Source organism: Triticum aestivum, chromosome 5D, assembly GCF_018294505.1.
Source record: "Triticum aestivum cultivar Chinese Spring chromosome 5D, IWGSC CS RefSeq v2.1, whole genome shotgun sequence".
Classification (NCBI taxonomy): domain Eukaryota; kingdom Viridiplantae; phylum Streptophyta; class Magnoliopsida; order Poales; family Poaceae; genus Triticum; species Triticum aestivum.
The window spans coordinates 474,749,295-474,772,861 of record NC_057808.1 but is presented as its reverse complement, the minus strand read 5'-3'; positions in this window follow the sequence as shown (position 1 = coordinate 474,772,861).

Genomic DNA, 23,567 nt, shown 5'->3' with positions numbered 1-23,567 from the left:
TCTTCACTATGTTGATTTGTCTTTACCCTGTTGTATATATATATATAGTGTTCTGTCCTCTACAACATTCACTTATAGCTATGTCTTCTTGCTTGAATCTTTTGAACTAAGTGAATGTGATCGGACCCTAACCTCTCTATGCTTTCTACCTCAAGCTCTATCTATCCAAATCATATGCATTCTGTTGAAACTCTCGAATGTCTTCTCTGCGTCCTTGTCAGCAGAAGATACAGAGGCAAACATTTATATCTTGTCTTAATGACATATCTTTTTTGCCTGAAACCCGGAGAATTCGGAACGACCACCCCGACAATCCAGGCGCGTGTGGGAACGTGGAACTGCTCTCAATGCGTTGCATGTTCACCACGTGTCCATCAGATGTGAACCGCCAGGGGCACCTGCGTAGTTGCGCCATGTTGTCCCTGTCCTTATAAATGCCTATCTCGTCTCGGTCAAAATCCTTCTTCCACCTTTTCCATCTCTCGCAAACCCTAGCGCCTCCGCTAGCTCTCGACGACGCCGACGACGAAGCGCTTAGCTGCCGCGACTTCCTCGACGCCGTCCTCACGCCGGCCGCGGACCTCGTCTTCTCCGCCGTCACCGTGGGTGTCTTCCGTCGCCAAGTTAGGGCATGGGAGATCGAACTGCTCGGCATCCACCTTCAATCCGTCTTGCAGTTCTTCGTGCGGTAATAAAAGCTCACTTTTTACCATCTTTCGATCTGGTAGATTCATCTCTTCTTTCCAAAAGTGGTTTCTAGATCCCCATGTTAAAATCTATCTTGCTCTGCATCTCATACTATGCTTAGTTCATTCGCTTATGCTTCTTCATGAGTTAGATTCCTCACTTGTACTTATTCTTGGATTCGTACAACTCTGGAACCAACTCTTATCATCTAGGTGAATGTCTTCGCGTTGTGAGGTCAATGTCTTCAAACCGATTTATCTTCAAAAATCTTCTGAGAATCCATATGACCTCTTCCCCTCCCTCGCATCTCTAATGCTGTCACAGGTACATGTCCGTGGGAGAATCCCTTGGTTCTCATAGTCTGCATTCGTTTGCAGAATTCTTACAGCATCACATCAACTCTCCTGAACCACGTTCTTGTCAATCGTCAGAAGCCTTTGACTGTCTTGAAGCCTTTCAGTCTGAAATTTATGGCCTCTGAGAAGTCTGCACGGAAGGGAGGCAGACAGCGCCATGGCAATACTTCCATAGATCTGCCCGAAGATGTATATGAGCTATACAAAACAGATCCTGAAGAGAGTTATGGTCAGCGGAAATCTCGAATCCAATGGATTCGAAGATACTGGGCCGAGCAATGGTTCAAATACAAGTTCGTCACCAAGGAATATGCAAAAAAGAATGCAATCAAGCGCCCTTGGGGTGATATTCTGTACAAGAAGCTTCAACCACAGACTCAGTATGAAGCTATTGCTCAAGAGTTCTACCCTTGCATGGTCCGTGGACCACAGCCTGAAGATGCTGACCCATCCTCTCTGCTCTGGTGTCGCGACGACGAACTGTTCAAGCGAAACTACTAGTTTGCCAAAGACTCTGCAATCAAGAACAAAAAGGCTTTTGGCTGTGACTTCAATCAGGGTCCATCTGCTCCTCGAGAATATGGGACCCGCGAAGTTAATGAGAACAGGATTGGCCCCTTCTATAACTTTGAAGGCCTTCTCTCCTATATTGCCATTCAGCAAGCTAAAGTGGATCATTCTGATGAAGCTGCTGATACAGATGATGCACCAGCTCCTCCTCCTAAGCCACAGAAGCCCAAGAAGACTAAGGCTTCAAAACCAACTGATGTCTCAAAAGCTTCTCGAGTGAAGCCATTGGCAACAGCCCCTCCTGCTCCAAGCAACACATCAGAAGATCTCTCTCGCATTTCCAAGAGGCGTGAGAAGCCACAACAATCTGTCAGCCAAGCCCTCACACCAGCTGCCATTCAGAGAAATGAATCTGAAACCATTGATTTGTCTTCGGATGAAGAATTTGGTGAAGATGCTCTGGAGCAGCTGATCAAGAGCAAGCAAGAGGCGGAGATCATCAACAATCTGCCCCTCTTTGATGTAAACATTCTGAAGAACTTCATTGATGAGTGGTTCGACAATCAAGATCTTAGCTTTGATGACCTTCAGCTTCCCATTGGCGTCAGCGTTGCTTTCCAAGGCGCCATTGCTCCTGAGCTTGCTCTGGCTCAGCACATAGTTGAACTGAAGCAAAAGATAGACTACGAGAAAGAGCACTTCAAGAAGCATTTGGCCAAGCTGAGTGTGGCTGATGTGCAAAAGTTCAAGGTGATGCTTAATGACCTCAAGGAGTCGTTTCGGACGAAACGCGAGGAAGCCAAAGGCTCAAGAGAGCGCATGAAAGCACTCGCAGACAAATGCGTCCAAGCCTACAATGAAGCTGAAAAGTGCAAAGCACTTGGCCGCCCTGGCATTGACCCCTCAATGGCTGCCAAGAAGAAGAAGAAGGCCACTGAAGTCCCAACTGAAGCACCACGGCAGGAAGAACCTCACATTGTCTTCCCTGCCAGCATGCGCGGCTCGAAGCCTAAGGCTCCTTCAGTGGCTTCTGAACAGAAGAAAACCAAGGCAGCTGAAGCCGATGCCAGGAAGCGCAAAACCAAGAGCACCACAGATGAAGCACCACCCCCAAGAAGCGAAAAACCAAGAAGAGAGATCGGGCTGCTCCCACAGAGCCACTTGTTGTTGAACCCCTTGCTTTCATTCCCCCTCCGTATACAAACCAAGAATGTCAGATGATTGTTCATGAGCCTGCTTCCACAGAGGCTCCTGAAGCTCAAGAAGTTCCAGTCGTCGACCCCATCGCGACTGAAGACATTGGTCCTCACGACAATGTTCAAGATATGTAGTTCTTCCTCAACTCGAGCGCCCCACGGTATCATCGCCTGTTCAAACGAACAGTGAGCTTATCATTATTGGTCGTCCTTTGACGCCAATCTCACAAGATGCATCGTGGGTTGATCGCCCCCAGCAAGCTACCCCCACTCAAGACTCACCATGTACACCCCAACCTTCACCTGCACCCGTCATCAGCCCCATGTCCAATGATGACAACTACATGGAGACCTCACCATCACCAAAGGCGTCGCCCGTGTTACAACGGCTTCGTAGAGGCCAGAGGCCATCTGTCTCCATGACCACCATCACAGAAGAGGACTCCAACTTGTCAAGTTCGGTGGCACGCCAAGTGTTCCCTGAAGACAATCCTTCTGTGACGGTCCCTGTGTCTGAAGCCAATGCTGCTGAAGACCCTCCGGCTGCATCAGCCGGAGCAACACAAGAAGAAGAGCGTGTCGCCACTCCCCCTACAACTCAAGAAGAAGTTCCTGAAGAGAATCAGTCTGTGCCAGAACCTCCAGCTCCTCTAGTGGAGGGTGAGAATACTGAGGCTGCCACAAATGACATTCCTGAAGCAAATGACGTTGTCATGGCCGAAGCCAATGTGGAGCCTACAGTGGCCAATGCACCAGTGGCCAATGAAGCAAATGAAGCCAATGAAGCATATGAAGTCAATGCTGCACCTGGCACAAATCTGCAGTCTGAAGCCAATGCCACTACTCCTATTCCGCCTCCAAGGCCCCACACTATTGAGCAAGCATACGATCACGGCCAGCTTGTGACTGTCAGATGGCCTATTCTGGTTCCTTCGCCTGCTGCTGGTCCTCAATTTGATTACCATGTCGAGCACAGGCCTCAGGTTCAGAAGCCAAAGCCAAGACTGCCTAGATTTCCAGGTACTGCCACTTCACCAGGATCTTTCAATGTTAACGGCTTCATTGCACACAACACCTTCTTCGATAGCGACAAGAACCCCTACACCAAGCCCAAGATCTCATCTGATCGGTTCTGGAGTTATCAGCAGCGCAGCTACTATTCATGCATTCTATACAACCAAGGTCACATCTTTCCACATATGCGCCTTGATACCGAAGCCATAGCTGGCCTGCCCTGCTTAGAAGAAGCTCTGGATTGCTTCAGAGAGTCTGGCTTGCTACACTTTGTCACAAATAAGGAGCACTGGAATGAAGAGTTGCTGCTTCAATTTTACGCCACTCTTCACATCAGAGGCTACAACAGGGATCCGAAGACTTGGGTCCTTGAGTGGATGACAGGAAATGTTCATCATGAAGCCAAAGCATTTGATGTTGTTGAGCTTACTGGCCTACCCACTCCAGGTGATCTCTATGAGCCTGGTTGTCAGCTTCACACTACAGCGTTGGAGAGCATCTTTCACAAGCCAGAACCCGACATGAGCCAGATGCTAAGCATGATGAAGCCATTACCTCAAGATGCAGAATATCCTAAGGAGTTCTTCATTGAAGACCTTGAGTATCTGCCACGCACAATCTATCACATCATTAGGCGAACTATCTGGCCCATCAAAGGACATTCTCCACAGGCTAAGTTGGAAGGTGCAATGAAGACAGTGGTCTTCATATTCTTCATGGCAAATGCTTCAATGCACAAGGTTTCTTCATCCAACAACTCGCTGCATCAGGATCTGACATTTTCGGCTTGAAGTTCTATGCTCCATGGATTATGCGTTTGATCAAGCTTCACACTGCTTTCAACTATCAGCCATCTGCACGCAACCACATTGCCTTCTTGCCAGATGTCGATATGTCTGTTGAAGCCATCTATCCAGAGCCTGACAAGGAGCCACTTTATCTTCATAACGTTGATCGTCAGAGCTTCACTCAGCCCATTGAAGGTGTGCTGGCTGCCACTCGAGTCTATCCACTGGCTGGTACTACACGTGCACCTCACCGTGCCCAAACCGAAGCCACTGAAAGCACTATTTCTCAACGGCCTCGCAAATGATCTCGTGTTCTCAATGACCGAGAGCTTCTCGTTGGTCTGCATCAGAAACAGGATAGGCATTATGATTGGATCAAGCACCAGATGCAAAGCCTCATGACTGACGTCAATCACATTTGCAACCTTGCAACCAAGAATGCCTTTGTGGCCCATGAAACCTGTTGACGCACTTGGAAAGGACTGACGCTTATGTGTGATGAGCAAGATCTTCAAGACGATGGCTTCACTGAAAGATTCAAATTTGACTCCACACCGCCCAGAAATGCTGTTCTGCGGCGCACTCCATCTCTTGAAGACTCAGAGTACTCCTCTTCAGCTGCAATAGTCAATGCTCGTGTGATCGATGATCAAGATGATGTTACTTCACCACCTCCTGCGCGTATCGACACTGCACCAAGTTCATCTGCACCGCCAAACCTCGACACCAACCCTGCATCTTCTCCTACTCCTTCTGGGAACAAGTAGAGGCTCACTGTCTTCAAACCTTTTTGGTCTTTACTGACAAAAGGGGGAGAAGCTATGAGTTGATAGTCTTCAAGCGGGTTCATATGGGCGGTTGCTTTATATTTTTGCCTAGTGTTTACAACTCTTGCTCTCGATACATTTGGTTCTCTGACTTATAACACAAACTCGATGGTCGTCTGCTACTTATTTGCTATTCTGTGATGCGATGATAAATTCCGCATGTGCGATGATAACTTCCGCACTTAACTCATTTTGCAGACGTCCATTTTTCATTATGCATGTCATTATCTTCGTTACATCGAATCATGCATGATGAATTGTCTTCATAAGTTGAAGAGGATCTCCGCAAGTAGAACCTGCCATGTGCATTTGCATTCCAAAAGCAAATTACTTATATGCACATCTTCAGGGGGAGCCTTTTGCTACTTATGAAGACAATACCTCATCCTTTACGATTTCACATATTTATATCCCCGTTGAAAACTTCAACCAGTTTGTCATCAATCACCAAAAAGGGGGAGATTGTAAGTGCATCTAGTGCCACCCCTAGTTTGGTTTTGGAGTATTGACGACAAACGTGGTTGAGGGACTAATGTGTTTGTGAGAATTACAGGATAACACAGGTAGTAGTCCCTCCTTGATTCGGTTTACCTACCGGAGATGACCCCTAAAAATGTATGAAGACATTGAAGACAATGGTAGTACGTGAAGATATTCACAGTGAAGACTATGACAGAAGAAGACATTGAGTGAAGACTATGGAGCGCGAAGACTTAGCTGTTTCGTTGTTTCTTTTCTTCTTTGTTGAGTCATAGGAACCACCGCACTGTTAAGTGGGGTCCAAGTGAACAAAGTCAGAGTGACTGAAGTGATGCTCAACCAAAATCCTATGTCTTCGAGCGAAGACAATGAGAGCAAATCTTATCCAGAGTCGGATAACTCAGCTTTACTTGTAGCCCAAGTCAAGCTGTCGCGTGTGTTTGAAATCTGGCCGTTCGGACACGTGCCAGTTCCTTAGTGATCCAGGGTCATTTCGGACAAATCAGGTCGGGTTGCCTAGTGGCTATAAATATCCCACCCTCTACACCATAAATTGGCGGCTGCTCAGATTCAGTGCACGGCTTTTGTCGTAGAGAGCAACCCACCTGCGAAGAGTTTGAGAGAGAAATCCTTGTGAGGACAAAGCCCAAAACACCCAGAGCCCAAAGAGTGTTTGGCATCACTGAAGTCTTTCTGTCCGAGTGATCTGAAGACTTGTTACACTTGAGGACTGTGAATCCTCCAGCCGGTTAGGCGTCGCGTTCTGAGCATCCAAGAGTAATTGTGGATCGCCGGTGAATGAAGTCTGTGAAGGTTTGGAAGTCTACCTTAAAGACTTACCAGAGTGATTGGGCAGGGACTGTGTGTCCTTAGCTCAAGGGGAATAATGTGAAGACACGGTCTTCTGAGTTTAATCTCAGCCTCCCTAACCAGACGTACAGTTGTCACAGCAACTGGAACTGGTCGAACAAATCCTTGTCTTCACAACACACTGGTTCTATCTCTTACACTCCTTACTTACAGTTGTCTTTGTGAAGTCATTGCCTGATTGCTCGACCTGGTTGACTGATGAACCACAAGTATAGGGGATCTATCATAGTCCTTTCGATAAGTAAGAGTGTGGAACCCAACGAGGAGCAGAAGGAAATGATAAGCGGTTTTCAGCAAGGTATTCTCTGCAAGTACTGAAATAAGTGGTAATAGATAGTTTTGTGATAAGATAAATTGTAACGAGCAACAAGTAACAAAAGTAAATAAAGTGCAGCAAGGTGGCCCAATCCTTTTTGTAGCAAAGGACAAGCCTGGACAAACTCTTATAGTAGGAAAAGCGCTCCCGAGGACACATGGGAATATCGTCAAGCTAGTTTTCATCACGTTCATATGATTCGCGTTCGGTACTTTGATAATTTGATATGTGGGTGGACCGGTGCTTGGGTGTTGTTCTTACTTGAACAAGCATCCCACTTATGATTAACCTCTATTGCAAGCATCCGCAACTACAACAAAAGTATTAAGGTAAACCTAACCATAGCATGAAACATATGGATCCAAATCAGCCCCTTACGAAGCAACGCATAAACTAGGGTTTAAGCTTCTGTCACTCTGGCAACCCATCATCTACTTATTACTTCCCAATGCCTTCCTCTAGGCCCAAATAATGGTGAAGTGTTATGCAGTCAACGTTCACATAACACCACTAGAGGTTAGACAACATACATCTTATCAAAATATCGAACGAATACCAAATTCACATGACTACTAATAGCAAGACTTCTCCCTTGTCCTCAGGAACAAATGTAATTACTCACAAAGCATATTCATGTTCATAATCAGAGGGGTAATAATATGCATAAAGGATCTGAACATATGATCTTCCACCAAATAAACCAACTAGCATCAACTACAAGGAGTAATCAACACTACTAGCAACCTACTAGCACCAATCCCGGACTTGGAGACAAGAATTGGATACAAGAGATGAACTAGGGTTTGGAGATGAGATGGTGCTGGTGAAGATGTTGATGGAGATTGCCCTCTCCCGATGAGAGGAGCGTAGGTGATGACGATGGTGATGATTTCCCCCTCCCGGAGGGAAGTGTCCCCGGCAGAACAGCTCTGCCGGAGCCCTAGATTGGTTCCGCCAAGGTTCCGCCTCGTGGCGGCGGAGTCTCGTCCCGAAAGGTTGCCTTCTATTTTTTTCTCATTGAAAGACTTCATATAGGAGAAGATGGGCGTCGGAGAGCCACCAGGGGGCCCACGAGGTAGGGGGCGCGCCCAGGGGGGAGGGCGCGCCCCCCACCCTCGTGAGCAGGGTGTGGGCCCCCTGGCCTTCATCTTTGGCGACGATTTTTCTTTATTTATTTTAAGGTATTCCGTGGAGTTTCAGGACTTTTGGAGTTGCGCAGAATAGGCCTTCTATATTTGCTCCTTTTCCAGCCCAGAATTCCAGCTGCCGGCATTCTCGCTCTTCATGTAAGCCTTGTAAAATAAGAGAGAATAGCCATAAGTATTGTGATATAACGTGAAATAACAGCCCATAATGCAATAAATATTGATAGAAAAGCATGATGCAGAATGGACGTATCATTGACTTCACTGTGTGACTACTTGTTCTGATTGGCTTCATACTATCTTCCATCCTGATCCTGCTACCTAGCTGCTATCTGTCACCATGCTTTAGCTTCATACTTGTTTTGACTATGGCTTGTCTAGTGTAGTTTTATCTTCCGCTGCATGTTTATAGGTTCGGTTCTCGTGTTTGTCTTCGAAACTACCATGTTTTGAAGACTTACATAAAAATCACCTATTCACCCCCCTCTAGTCGATAACTAGCACTTTCAGGCGCGTGGCCCCAAGCTTGGGGAGGACTGCATTCACCTCGCGAGCAAACTGCTTGAAGATGCGCTGTGAGGCTGGGGCCTGGGCGCCGCCCAGGATGCAAGCGATCGGCGCGGCTCCTGGAAGCCCCCAGCACCCTCGTCCTGATGCTGGTCTTCATTCCTCCTTGGTGGTGGTGGCAGAGGAGGGAGGCCTGCGTTGCCGTGCGGGCGATCCTCACGAGGCTGATCCCTCCAGCCTCCCTCGCGAGGCTGGTCTTGCCAGCGGTCCTCGCGAGGTCGGTCACGCCACCCTTGGCGAGGGCCACGGTCTTCCCATCGTCCTCCACCTCTTCCTCCTCCTCGGCCATAGCCCCGATCATTGCGCTCGGGGCATCGGCCTATACGCCCATCTCGCACGGCCCTGAGCTATTGGCATTCGTTGGTGTTGTGGGTGTGGAGGTCGTGGTACACGCAGTACCTGCTGCCCTTGGATGACTCAGGCTGATCCCTGCCCCGCTTGGTGTCCGGCTCTGCTGCGAGCACGGCAGCTCCCTTATGCTTCACGTCCTTGGCCTTGGGCTTCTTCTCTTCTGGATCGGCAGCCAGAATCTCGAGAAGGGAGAGGCGCCCCTCCTCAGCCCTGGCGCACTTGGTCGCCAAGTTGAACAGCTCCAGGGATGTGCACAGGTCTTCATGGATTGCTAGCTCCTCTTTCATCTTGATGTCACGCACGCCATCGGAGAAGGCTGAGATGATGGCTTCCTCAGTCACCCTAGGGATCTTGAGGCGAGCGTTGTTGAAGCGCTGGATGTACTTCTGTAGGGTTTCTCCTGGTTATTGCTTGATGCGGCGCAGGTCGCTCATGGCCGGGGGCCGGTCGCGAGTGCCCTGGAAGTTGGCGATGAAGCGAGTATGCATCTCGTCCCAGGAGGAGATCGTGCCAGGAGCCAGGTTCAGGAGCCAGGTGCAGGCACCGTCCTTGAGCGCCATGGGAAACCAGTTCGCCATGACCTTTTCATCTCCGTTGGCGGCTTCGATGCCCAGCTCGTAGAGCTGGAGGAACTCCGCGGGGTCTGCAGTGCCGTCGTAGCAAGGAGGCAGGTCCGGCTTGAACTTGCCGGGCCACGCGACGCTGCACAGCTCGGCGGTGAAGTCACGGCAGCCTGCCTTGGTCACCACAGCCCCTTGCTGAGGCTAGGCTTGCTCCTGGTGGTTCCCGTCCGCCGCCGCTTGGAGCAGCGCAGGGTCTTGGCGTGGTGGCGCAGGGATGCGGTCATGGCGCACCGGTGCTGGGAGCACGCGGGCACCTTCTTGGGGGCGAGGGATTTCTTGGCAGCTCCTTTCTTGCCGCGCAGGCGCTGGACGTGGAGGGTCTCGTCCTGGGGCCGCGCGCCTTGGATCCAGGGCGCCTTCTTGGGGAGGAGGTGGTGGAGGCACCTCCTGATCCTCGCCTCCTACGCAGGATGGAGGGCGAGGCAGCGAGAGGGATGGCGAAGGAGAGCCCCCTGCAGCGCTGACGAGCTCGGTGATGCGGGCGAGCCAGTCCTCGTAGAGGTCGTCGACGGGACGGTAGTGCAGCAACTCACGCGCCAGGAACAGCACGGCACACGCGTCCGTGGGGGCGCGACGGGCGTGGGACGACGAACCGGCTGGAGTCAGCGACGGGGTGGCGGTGCGGCCTTCCCGCCGCACCGAAGGATGCAGGGACGAGGCCTGGTGCTCGTTCGCCACCGGGCCGGTGGCGGCGTTAGCGGCAGGCGACGGGGAACGACGGGGGCGACCGCCAACGGGCGCCGTCTGGGCGACGCGGGTGGCGAGAGCAGACCGGCGCTCGGCGCGAGCCCGACGAGCGTCAGCCATGGACACGACAGAAGATCACACGCGAACAGCGGAAGAAAGATTCTGGCGCACCCCTACCTAGCGCGCCAAATGTCGGATTTCAGGTTCCGGCAGACCCTTGAGGTTCGAACTCTGGGGTGCGCACGAAGATCTTTTCCCTGCCAACTCGCATCTCGACGACTCGCAAGGAATCTAGGCTAGAAAGAAGAACACAAGGGACACAAGGTTTATACTGGCTCGGGCGACCGTGGTGGTGTAATACCCTACTCCAGTGTGTGGTGTGGTGGATTGCCTCAGGGGCTGATGATGAACAATACAGTGGAGGAACAGCCTCGCGAGAGGCTGTTCTTGAGCTGGCGCGATGAACTGCTTGGGTGAGTTCGATCGCTTCTCTCTAGTCAATCGTGATCTGGATCCCCCCTGCCTTGGGGTGGCTAGTCCTATTTATAGAGGGAGGCCCTGGGACTCTTCCCAAATAATGAGCGGGAAGGGCGCCAACAATTGGCCATTTTGAAGGGGAACATCTAGTACACTTATCCTGACTAAAGCTGGTCTTCGGCTGCCAAAGGCTCTGACGATGACGCCGTTCTGGGCTCCACGGTGACCTCCATCCTGCCGTTCTGCTAGTCTCGGTCTTGTTGCACCGAAACGGTAACCTTTGCCTGATGCCTTGGCCTGTGCTTGCCCCCTTTGCACCGAAGGGGAAACAAGGACACTGCGCAGGCCGGCGCCCGCCTGGTCTCGATCGTCATGGCTTGCATCACGGGCTCCTCGCGAGGTACCCTGCCTTGATCTCTCCGCCTCCTCTCAAGCCTGCCTGATGAGGCCGCTCCTGAGGAAGCTTCCTGTCGTCCACCCCGCGAGGCTTGGCCCCTCGCGAGGGTCTTGAGCTTGAGCTGATGAAGCTGGGCTGCACTGGGCCCCCACTTGAGCCACGCCGCAGGCCGCAGGCAGGCAAGTCTGGGGACCCCCGTTCCCAGAACGCCGACAGCCTCTACTGACTAGCTCGTTGATCAAAGATGGTTAAGGTTTCCTGACCATGGGCATGAGTTGTCATTTGACAACGGGACCACATCATTAGCAGAATGATGTGATGGACAAGACCTATCCATTAGCTTAGCATTATGATCGTTCAGTTTTATTGCTATTGCGTTCTTCATGTCAAATACATATTCCTTCGACTATGAGATTATGCAACCCCGGGATACCGGAGGAATGCTTTATGTGCTACCAAATGTCACAACATAACAGGGTGATTATAAAGATGCTCTATAGGTATCTCCGAAGGTGTTTGTTGAGTTGGCATAGGTCGAGATTAGGATTTGTCACTCCGATCATCGAAGAGGTATCTCTGGGCCCTCTCGGTAATACACACCATAAGCTTGCAAGAAAATGACTAAGGAGTTAGTCACGAGGTGATGTATTACGGAACGAGTAAAGAAACTTGCCAGTAACGATATTGAACTAGGTATGAAGATACGGACGATCGAATCTCGGGCAAGTAACATACCGATAGACAAAGGGAACTGCGTATGTTGTCATAACTGTTCGACCGATAAAGATCTTCGTAGAATATGTAGGAGCCAATATGGGCATCCAGGTTCTGCTATTGGTTATTGACCAGAGAGGTTTCTCGGTCATGTCTACATAGTTCTCGAACCCGTAGGGTCCGCACGCTTAACGTTCGATAACGATATTGTATTATATGAGTTATGCGATTTGGTGACCGAATGTTGTTCGGAGTCCTGGATGAGATCACGGACATGACAAGGAGTCTCTAAATGGTCGAGAGGTAAAGATTGATATATAGGACGATGGTATTAGGACACCGGAAGTGTTTCGGAGGGTACTGGGTACATATCGGGTCACCTGAAGGGGTTTCGGGCACCCCCGGCAAAAGATATGGGCTTATAGGCCAAGAGGGAAAAGACACCAGCCACCAGGGGCTGGTGTGCCCCCATATGGGCCGAAGCAGGGGGAGAAGGAAAGAGGGGAAGGGAAAGGAAAGGGGGGATTCGGCCTCCCCCTTCCCTTTCTACCCCTCCTCTTTCCTTCCCCTCCCGCTAATATGGGAAGGGGGCGCGGCCAAGGGGGAACCCAAGTAGGATTCCGTCCTACTTGGGGCGCCTCCTGGCCTCTTCCCTCCCCCTCCCACCTATATATATATGTGGGGGCGCCCCTAGCACACACCAGATCAACTGTTAGCCGTGTGCGGCACCCCCCCCTCCCCGGTTTACACCCCCGGTCATATTTTTGTAGTGCTTAGGCGAAGCCCTGTGAGGATCACTTCACCATCACTGTCACCACGATGTCGTGCTGATGGAACTCATCTACTACCTCGATGACTTGCTGGATCAAGAAGGCGAGGGACGTTACCGAGCTGAACGTGTTCAGAATGCGCAGGTGCCATGCGTTCGGTACTTGATCGGTTGACGTGAGAAGAAGTTCGACTACATCAACCGCGTTGTGAAACGCTTCCGCTTACGGTCTACGAGGGTACATAGACACACTCTCCCCCTCATTACTATGCATCTCCAAGGATAGATCATTGCGTGTGCGTAGAATTTTTTTTGTTTTCCATGCAACGTTTCCCAACAGTGGCATCATGAGCCAGGTTTATGCGTAGATGATATGCACGAGTAGAACATAAAGAGTTGTGGGCGGTGATAGTCATACTGCTTACCACCAACGTCTTATTTTGATTCGGCGGCATTGTGGGATGAAGCGGCCCGGACCAACCTTACATGTCCACGCACATGAGACCGGTTCCACCGACATACATGCAACTAGTTTTGCATAAAGGTGACTGGCGAGTGTCTGTTTCTCCTACTTTAGCTGAATCGAATTTGACTGCGGCCGGTCCTTGAAGAAGGTTAAAACAACAAACTTGACGAAACACGGTTGTGGTTTGATGCGTAGGTAAGAACGGTTCTTGCTAGAAGCCTGTAGCAGCCACGTAAAACTTGCAACAACAAAGTAGAGGACGTCTAACTTGTTTTTGCAGGGCATGTTGTGATGTGATATGCTCAAGACATGATGTGATAAATTTTATTGTATGAGATGATCATGTTTTGTAAGATATCTGACAACCGGCAGGAGCCTTATGGTTGTCTCTTTATTGTATGAAATGCATACGCCGTGTAATTGCTTTACTTTATCACTATGCGTTAGCGATAGTTGTAGAAGTAATAGTTGGCGAGACGACCACGACGCAACGATGGAGATCAAGGTGTCAAGCCGGTGACGATGGAGATCATGACAATGCTTTGGAGATGGAGATCAAAAGCACAAGATGATCATGCCCATATCATGTCACATATTTTGATTGCATGTGATGTTTATCTTTTATGCATCTTATTTTGCTTAGTACGGCGGTAGCATTATAAGATGATCCCTTAACTAAATTTTAAGGTAAAAGTGTTCTCCCTGAGTATGCATCATTGCTACAGTTCGTTGTGTTGAGACACCACATGATGATCGGGTGTGATAGACTCTACGTTCACATACAACGGGTGCAAGATAGTTTTGCACATGCGGAATACTTGGGTTAAACTTGACGAGCCTAGCATGTACAGACATGGCCTCAGAACACTAGAGACCGAAAGGTCGAATGTGAATCATATAGTAGATATGATCAACATAGAGATGTTCACCATTGATGACTACTCCATCTCACGTGATGATCGGACATGGATTAGTTGATTTGGATCACGTATCATTTAGATGACTTGAGGGATGTCTATCTAAGTGGGAGTTCTTAAGTAATTGGATTAACTGAACTAATTTATCAGGAACTTAGTTCTGATAGTTTTTGCATATCTATGTTGTAGATCAATGGACCATGCTACCGTTCCCCTCAATTTTAATGTGTTCCTAGACAAAGCTAGGTTGAAAGATGATGGTAGCAACTACACGGACTGGGTCCGTAACTTGAGGATTATCCTCATTGCTGCACAGGAGAATTATGTCCTTGATGCACCGCTAGGTTAAAGGCCTGCTGCAGGAGCAGATGCTAATGTTTTGAATGTCTGGCAAGCTCGATCTGATGACTACTCGATAGTTTAGTGTGCTATGCTTTAGGGCTTAGAATCGGGACTTCAAAGACGTTTTGAACGTCATGGAGCATATGAGATGTTCCAGGAATTGAAGTTAATATTTCAAGCAAATGCCCGAGTTGAGAGATATGAAGTCTCCAACAAGTTCTATAGCTGCAAGATGGAGGAGAGAAGTTCTATCAGTGAACACATACTCAAAATGTCTGGGTATCCTAATCACTTGACTCAGCTGGGAGTTAATCTTCCAGATGATAGTGTTATTGACAGAGTTCTTCAATCACTACCACCAAGCTACAAAGGCTTCGTGATGAACTATAATATGCAAGGGATGGAGAAGACAATTCCCGAGCTCTTCGCAATGCTCAAAGCTGTGGAGGTAGAAATCAAAAAAGAGCATCAAGTGTTATGGTTAACAAGACAACTAGTTTCAAGAAAAAGGACAAGGGAAAGAAAAGGGAGCTTCAAGAACAATGGGAAGCAAGTTGCCACTCCCGGGAAGAAGCCCAAAGCTGGACCCAAGCACTACAAAAAAAGACACATCCGTGACATTTTGTGCCGAACGAATTTTTTTCTATCATGCTTATGACACTTCTATGACGATAATTGTGACAAAACCTGGTATCATCATAGATGTGGTGGGCTCCTACTTCTATGAAAAAAACATGACAGAAAATGGGCTTTTCGTCCTGGGCGGGCTGGAGACGCAGCTGCATGACATTCTTTGGGCCGTCCATGACAGAAAAAAAAACATGGTAGAAGCGAGGGCGGGGAAAATATCGGGGAGTTCCCGGTTACGGTGGGTGGTCGGTGCCGAGCGATGCACGGAGGGACTACGCATTTCTCTCATACACATACGTGCATTGTTGCGAGGCGTTGGGCTCTAACTGAACCCGAGTGAGGAATTCGCCTACTGAACCCAAGCGACTGCACTGGCTACGCGTTACTGAACCCGAGCGATCTGTCGATCCCTGGCTGTTAACTGAACCCGATCAGGCAATTCCTTCGCTACTGCTGCTAACTGAAACTGATCAAACCTGCTGCCTCTTAATGAACAGTGAGCGTTGTTCGGGGTTGCATGAACAGTCCCGATTGGGGTTGGACGAATAGGACCCCATGGTAGTAGAGGCCGTTGCCGCTGGATGAACAGGACCCCTATCGAGGCGGTTGGGGGTGGATGAACAGGACCCCGTGGAGGGCTGGTTGAACAGTAGCCGGTGGAGGGCTGGATGAATGCTACCTCTTAGGCATGCGTTGGTTTTTGCCTTGAAGAGGAAAGGGTGATGCAACAAAGTAGCGTAAGTATTTCCCTCAGTTTTTGAGAACCAAGGTGTTGATAACCCACAAGTATAGGGGATCGCAACAGTTTTCCAGGGTAAAGTATTCAACCCAAATTTATTGATTCGACACAAGGGGAGCCAAAGAATATTCTCAAGTATTAGCAGTTGAGTTGTCACAACCACACCTGGATAACTTAGTATCTGCAGCAAAGTATTTAGTAGCAAAGTAGTATGGAAGTAACGATAACGGTAGCAAAAGTAAAAAATTTGGGTTTTGTAGTGATTGTAACAGTAGCAACGGAAAAGTAAATAAGCGGAGAACAATATGTGAAAAGCTCGTAGGCATTGGATCGGTGATGGAGAATTATGTCGGATGCGGTTCATCATGTAACAGTCATAACATAGGGTGACACAGAACTAGCTCCAATTCATCAATGTAATGTAGGCATGTATTCCGAATATAGTCATACGTGCTTATGGAAAAGAACTTGCATGACATCTTTTGTCCTACCCTCCCGTGGCAGCGGGGTCCTAGCGTAAACTAAGGGATATTAAGGCCTCCTTTTAATAGAGTACCGGACCAAAGCATTAACACATAGTGAATACATGAACTCCTCAAACTACGGTCATCACCGGGAGTGGTCCCGATTATTGTCACTTCGGGGTTGCCGGATCATAACACATAGTAGGTGACTATAGACTTGCAAGATAGGATCAAGAACTCACATATATTCATGAAAACATAATAGGTTCAGATCTGAAATCATGGCACTCGGGCCCTAGTGACAAGCATTAAGCATAGCAAAGTCATAGCAACATCAATCTCAGAACATAGTGGATACTAGGGGTCAAACCCTAACAAAACTAACTCGATTACATGATAGATCTCATCCAACCCATCACCGTCCAGCAAGCCTACGATGGAATTACTCACGCACGGCGGTGAGCATCATGAAATTGGTGATGGAGGATGGTTGATGATGACGACGGCGATGGATTCCCCTCTCCGGAGCCTCGAACGGACTCCAGATCTTCTCAATCATATTTGCCAAACCAATTAAAAAGTAAAATTAAAATACCAATTCAGGCACTATATGGCCGAAAATTTAAAACAAAAAACAAAGTGCAACCATATGTCGACCACTATTCTGGGAATTTTCACTCAGTGTTGCACATTTGCTGATATACTCACAACATATTCCTTTTCTATTCTCATTTAGCCTATTTGGTGCTATTGCATTTAAAAAACATAGGTTCATACCATTTCTGGAGAAAAGATCAGAGACGAAGTAGCCCTCCCGGGTGGTTTCAGGGCTTGGCGGCGGCTCCGTATCGTAAAACGCGATGAATCCTTCTCTCTGATTTTTTTCTCCCCGAACACGAATATATGGAGTTGGAGTTGAGGTCGGTGGAGCAACAGGGGGCCCACGAAGCAGGGGGGCGCACCCAGGGCGGCAAGCGCGCCCCCACCCTCGTGGACAGGTGGAGGCCCCCCTGACGTGGATTCTCCTTCCAGTATTTTTAATATTTTCCAAAAATAAGTTCCGTGGAGTTTCAGGTCATTCCGAGAACTTTTTTTTCTGCACATAAATAACACCATGGCAGTTCTGTTGAAAACAGTGTCAGTCCGGGTTAGTTCCATTCAAATCATGCAAGTTAGAGTCCAAAACAAGGGCAAAGGTGTTTGGAAAAGTAGATACGACGGAGACGTATCAACTCCCCCAAGCTTAAACCTTTGCTTGTCCTCAAGCAATTCAGTTGACAAACTGAAAGTGATAAAGAAAAACTTTTACAAACTCTATTTGCTCTTGTTGTTGTAAATATGTAAAGCCATCATTCAAGTTTTCAGCAAAGATTATGACTAACCATATTCACAATAACATTTAGGTCTCATGTTTACTCATGTCAATGGCATAATCAACTAGCGAGTAATAATAATAAATCTCGGATGACAACACTTTCTCAAAACAATCATAATATGATATAACAAGATGGTATCTTGCTAGCCCTTTCTGAGACCGTAAAACATAAATGCAGAGCACCTTTAAAGATCAAGGACTGACTAGACATTGTAATTCATGGTAAAAGAGATCCAGTCATAGTCATACCCAATATAAATTAATAGTAATGGATGCAAATGACAGCGGTGCTCTCCAGCTGGTGCTTTTGATAAGAGGGTGATGACTCAACACAAAAGTAAATAGATAGGCCCTTCGCAGAGGGAAGCAGGGATTTGTAGAGGTGCCAGATCTCGGTTTTGAAATAGAGATAAATAATATTTTGAGCGGCATACTTTCATTGTCAACATAACAACCAAGAGATGGCGATATCTTCCATGCTACACACATTATAGGCGGTTCCCAAACAGAATGGTAAAGTTTATACTCCCCCTCCACCAACAAGCATCAATCCATGGCTTGCTCGAAACAACGAGTGCCTCCAACTAACAACAGTCCCAGGGGGAGTTTTGTTTGCAATTATTTTGATTTGATTTGCATAAAGCATGGGACTGGGCATCCCGGTGACCAGCCATTTTCTCGTGAGTGAGGAGCGGAGTCCACTCCTCTTGAGAATAACCCGCCTAACATGGAAGATAAGGACAGCCCTAGTTGATACATGAGCTATTCGAGCATACAAAACAGAATTTCATTTGAAGGTTTAGAGTTTGGCACATACAAATTTACTTCGAACGGCAGGTAGATACCGCATATAGGAAGGTATAGTGGACTCATATGGAATAACTTTGGGGTTTAAGGGATTGGATGCACAAGCAGTATTCCCGCTTAGTACAAGTGAAGACTAGCAAAAGACTGGGAAGCGACCAACTAGAGAGTGACAACAGTCATGAACATGCATCAAAATTAATAAACATTGAGTGCAAGCATGAGTAGGATATAATCCACCATGAACATAAATATCGTGAAGGCTATGTTGATTTTGTTTCAACTACATGCGTGAACATGTGCCAAGTCGAGTCACTTAAATCATTCAAAGGAGGCGACCACCCCACTATACCACATCACAACCATTTTAATAGCATGTTGGCACGCAAGATAAACCATTATAACTCATAGCTAATCAAGCATGGCACGAGCAACTATGATCTCTAATTGTTATTGCAAACATTTTTATTCATAATATGCTGAATCAGGAACGATGAACTAATCATATTTACAAAAAAAGAGAGGTCGAGTTCATACCAGCTTCTCTCATCTCAATCAGTCCATCATATATCGTCATTATTGCCTTTCACTTGCATGACTTGACGATGTGAATAATAATAAGAGTGCACGTGCATTGGACTAAGCTGGAATCTGCGAGCATTCAATAAACAGGAGAAGACAAGGCAATATGGGCTCTTGGTTAAATCAACAATAATGCATATAAGAGCCACTTCAACAATTTAATCATGGTCTTCTCCTATCGACCCCCAAAGAAAAGAAAATAAATAAAACTATTTACACGGGAAAGCTCCCAACAAGCAAAAGAAGAACGGGAAATCTTTTTGGGTTTTCTTTTTAATTGTTACTACTACAGCAAGAAAAGTAAACTAACTAAAAGCTACACTAATTTTTTTGGTTTTTCTTAAGGTTTATTAAACACACAAGAAGAAAGCAAGAAAAAGGAAAATAAACTAGCATGGATATTACAGTGAAAGAGTATGAGCACCGACATCTAGAAATGAGTCTGTGTGAACATAAATGTAATGTCGGTGGGAAATACGTACTCCCCCTAGCTTAGGCTTTTGGCCTAAGTTGGTTTATTGCCACGGATGGCCTGGCGGATATCCATAGTTGTAGCCGGGGTCGTATTGAGATGAAGAAGACCCTGATTGCCACTGGTTGGCAATCATCTCCGGATCCCACTGGTAATTAGACTGTCGTGGAGGTTCAAATTGTGGTTCCGGCTCCTTGGCTGGTGTAGGGTTCCGATAGGCGTGAATGGACGCCAACGGAACGAGATACAGAACTGCAGATAAATTAAACAAGGAGGGAGCAGGCAAGGTAATAGTCTCAGGGTGATGTTTATCAAAGAACAATTTGTATTTAAGTGTCCCTTCCCTATTCTTAACAATAAAGTCATGCGCTACCATACTCTTATAATCTAAATAAGCAATGGGCAACAATTTTTCTTCTTTTTCATAGTGCCTAATAGGTATGTTATAATGTGCAGCAAGGCGTGAAGCGTAAATACCTCCAAAGATGGGGCCCTTTGTATGGTTCAAACTTAACCGTTTAACAATAATACCGCCCATACTAACAGTGTTATCGCAGAATAAACCATGGAACAAAATGATAATGTCAGGAACACTAAGGTTTCCACAGTTTCTGTGACCAATTAATCAACGACTAGCAAATATGGCAAAGTAGCATAAAACAGGAAAATGTATGCTAGTGATTCTTGCATCGAAAACCATCCTAGTTTCCCCTACAGTAATAGTGTCAATAAACCCGTCCACATCTTTACGATGTGGTTCCTCTAAACTACCCTCAAAAGGTATTTTGCAAACCTTGCAAAATTCATCTAGTGGCAACTTCTTAACCACATCATATAAATGAAACTCTACTGAAGGAGGTGATTCCTTAGGATAATAGTAGAAGTTTTGCACAAAAGTATTGGTGAGTAAGAGATACTGTTCGCGTTGGTCACGGAGGTAGTCGGTGAGGCCTGCATTCTCAGCCAATACATAAAAATCATCATAAATCCCAGCTGCACTCAAGAAATCATTGGAAGGCCATTCACACGGCCGGACGTCCGCGGTGCGAGGCAAATTATATTTGGGCCTCTGTGCTTCTTCACTTTGCTTTTCCGTCGAGCTTCGGCTCGATGAGCCCCTCAAAAATCTCTTCATTATTTTCTGAAATATTCTGAAATTTTTAGTAATTTCAAATAAAAGTGAACCAAGCTCAACAAAATTGATAGCAACTACTCCTACAAGTGCCTAGAGACTATATCATGCATTAGAACTACTTGGAACCATATAAATTTGACATGCAAGCTCAAGAGCATGGTCACCTAGGCAGCACAAATTTGCAATGAATAAAGCACTAGAACAAAAACTAATTGGACCAATGGAGGAGTCACATACCAAGGAACAATCCCCCCAAGCAGTTTTGTGAGAGGTGCTTTGAGCAAGGAGATCGAAAATCGCAGCAAAATGAGCTAGAACTCGTGCTTGAGCTGGATGGTGATTTTTTGGGAGGAAGAAGTGTGTGGGTGCAGGAATAAGTGGAGGGGAGCCACCGTGGGCCCACGAGGCAGGGGGCGCACCCTGTAGGGGTGGGCGCGCCCTGGACCCTCGTGGCCAGGTGCTTGCTCCCCCTGTTGTGTTCTCAGTTCCAGATATTCTCAAATATTCCAGAAAAAATCATATTCCATTTTCAGGGCATTTGGAGAACTTTTATTTTCGGGGCATTTTTATATTGCACGGATAAATCAGAAAACAGACAGAAAAATACTATTTTTACTTTATTTCAACTAAATAACAGAAAGTAAAGAGAGGGTATAGAAGGTTGTGCCTTCTAGTTTCATCCATCTCATGCTCATCAAAAGGAATCCACTAACAAGGTTGATCAGGTCCTGTTGACAAACTCATTCCGACTAACATGGAACCGGAGAAATTTCGAATAACAGTACGTTACCTCAACGGGGATATGCACATCCCCAATAATAAGAATATCATATTTCTTCTTGACAGCAGGAAGAGGAAATTCAAAACCTCCAAAAATAATCAATGGAATTTTTCTAATAGAATTGATACTGTGGACTTGGGGTTGTTTCCTCAGAATGTGTACCGTATGCTCATTACCATTAACATGAAAAGTGACATTGCCTTTGTTGCAATCAATAACAGCCCCTGTAGTGTTCAAAAAAGATCTTCCAAGAATAATAGACATACTATCGTCCTCGGGGATATCAAGAATAACAAAGTCCGTTAAAATAGTAACGTTTGCAACTACAACAGGCAAATCCTCACAAATACCGAGAGGTATAGCAGTTGATTTATCAGCCATTTGCAAAGATATTTCAGTAGGTGTCAACTTATTCAAATCAAGTCTACAATATAAAGAGAGAGGCATAACACCGACACCGGCTCCAAGATCACATAAAGCAAATTAACATAGTTTCTTTTAATGGAGCATGGTATAGTGGGTACTCCTGGATCTCCAAGTTTCTTTGGTATTCCACCCTTAAAGGTATAATTAGCAAGCATGGTGGAAATTTCAGCTTACGGTATCTATCTTTTATAAGTGACAATTTCTTTCATATACTTAGCATAAGGATTCATTTTAAGCATATCAGTCAAACGCATACGCAAGAAGATAGGTCTAATCATATCAGCAAAGCGCTCAAAATCCTCATCATCCTTTTTCTTGGATGGTTTGGGAGGAAAAGGCATGGGTTTCTGAACCCATGGCTCCCTTTCTTTACCGTGCTTCCTAGCAACGAAGTCTCTCTTATCATAACGTTGATTCTTTGATTGTTTGTTATCAAGATCAACAGCAGGTTCGATTTCTACATCATTATCATTACTAGGTTGAGCCTCATCATGAACATCTTCATTAATATTATCGCTAGGTTCATGTTCATTACCAGATTGTGTTTCAGCATCAGAAATAGAAATATCATTTGGATTCTCAGGTGTTTCAGCAATAGGTTCACTAGAAGCATGCAAAGTCCTATCATTTTTCTTTTTCTTCCTTTTAGAAGGACTAGGTGCATTTATATTATTTCTCTGAGAATCTTGCTCAATTCTCTTAGGGTGGCCTTCAGGATACAAAGCTTCCTGAGTCATTTTACCAGTTCTAGTAGCCACTCTAATAGCGTAGTCATTATTCTTACTATTCAATTCATTGAGCAAATCATTTTGAGCTTTAAGTACTTGTTCTACTTGACTGGTAACCATAGAAGCATGTTTAGTAATGAGTTTAAGTTCACCTTTAACTCTAGACATATAATCACCCAAGTGTTCAATCATATAAGCATTTTGTTTTAATTGTCTACCAAAGTAAGCATTAAAATCTTCTTGCTTAAACATGAAATTATCAAACTCGTCCAAACATTGGCTAGCAAACTTAATAGGAGGGATTTCAGCTTTATCACATCTATAGAGAGAATTTACCTTTACTACCTGTGTCGGGTTATCAAGACCATGTGTTTCTTCAATAGGTAATGGATTAGGATCATATATTTCTTCAACACGCGGTTGATACGTCTCCGTCGTATCTACTTTTCCAAACACTTTTGCCCTTGTTTTGGACTCTAACTTGCATGATTTGAATGGAACTAACCCGGACTGACGCTGTTTTCAGCAGAATTGCCATGATGTTGTTTTATGTGCAGAAAACAAAAGTTCTCGGAATGACCTGAAACTCCACGGAACGTCAAGTTAAAAATAATAAAAAATCCTCGCCAAAGATGAAGACCAAGGGGCCCACACCCTGTCCACGAGGGTGGGGGTGCGCCCCCCTAGGGCGCGCCCCCTACCTCATGGGCCCCCTGGACCTCCTCCGACGCCAACTCTGACTCTATATATTTGCTTTCGGGGAGAAAAAAATCACGGAGAAGAAATCATCGCATTTTACGATACGGAGCCGCCGCCAAGCCCTAAAACCTCTCGGGAGGGCTGGTCTGGAGTCCGTTCGTGGCTCTGGAGAGGGGGATTCGTCGCCGTCGTCATCATCAACCATCCTCCATCACCAATTTCATGATGCTCAC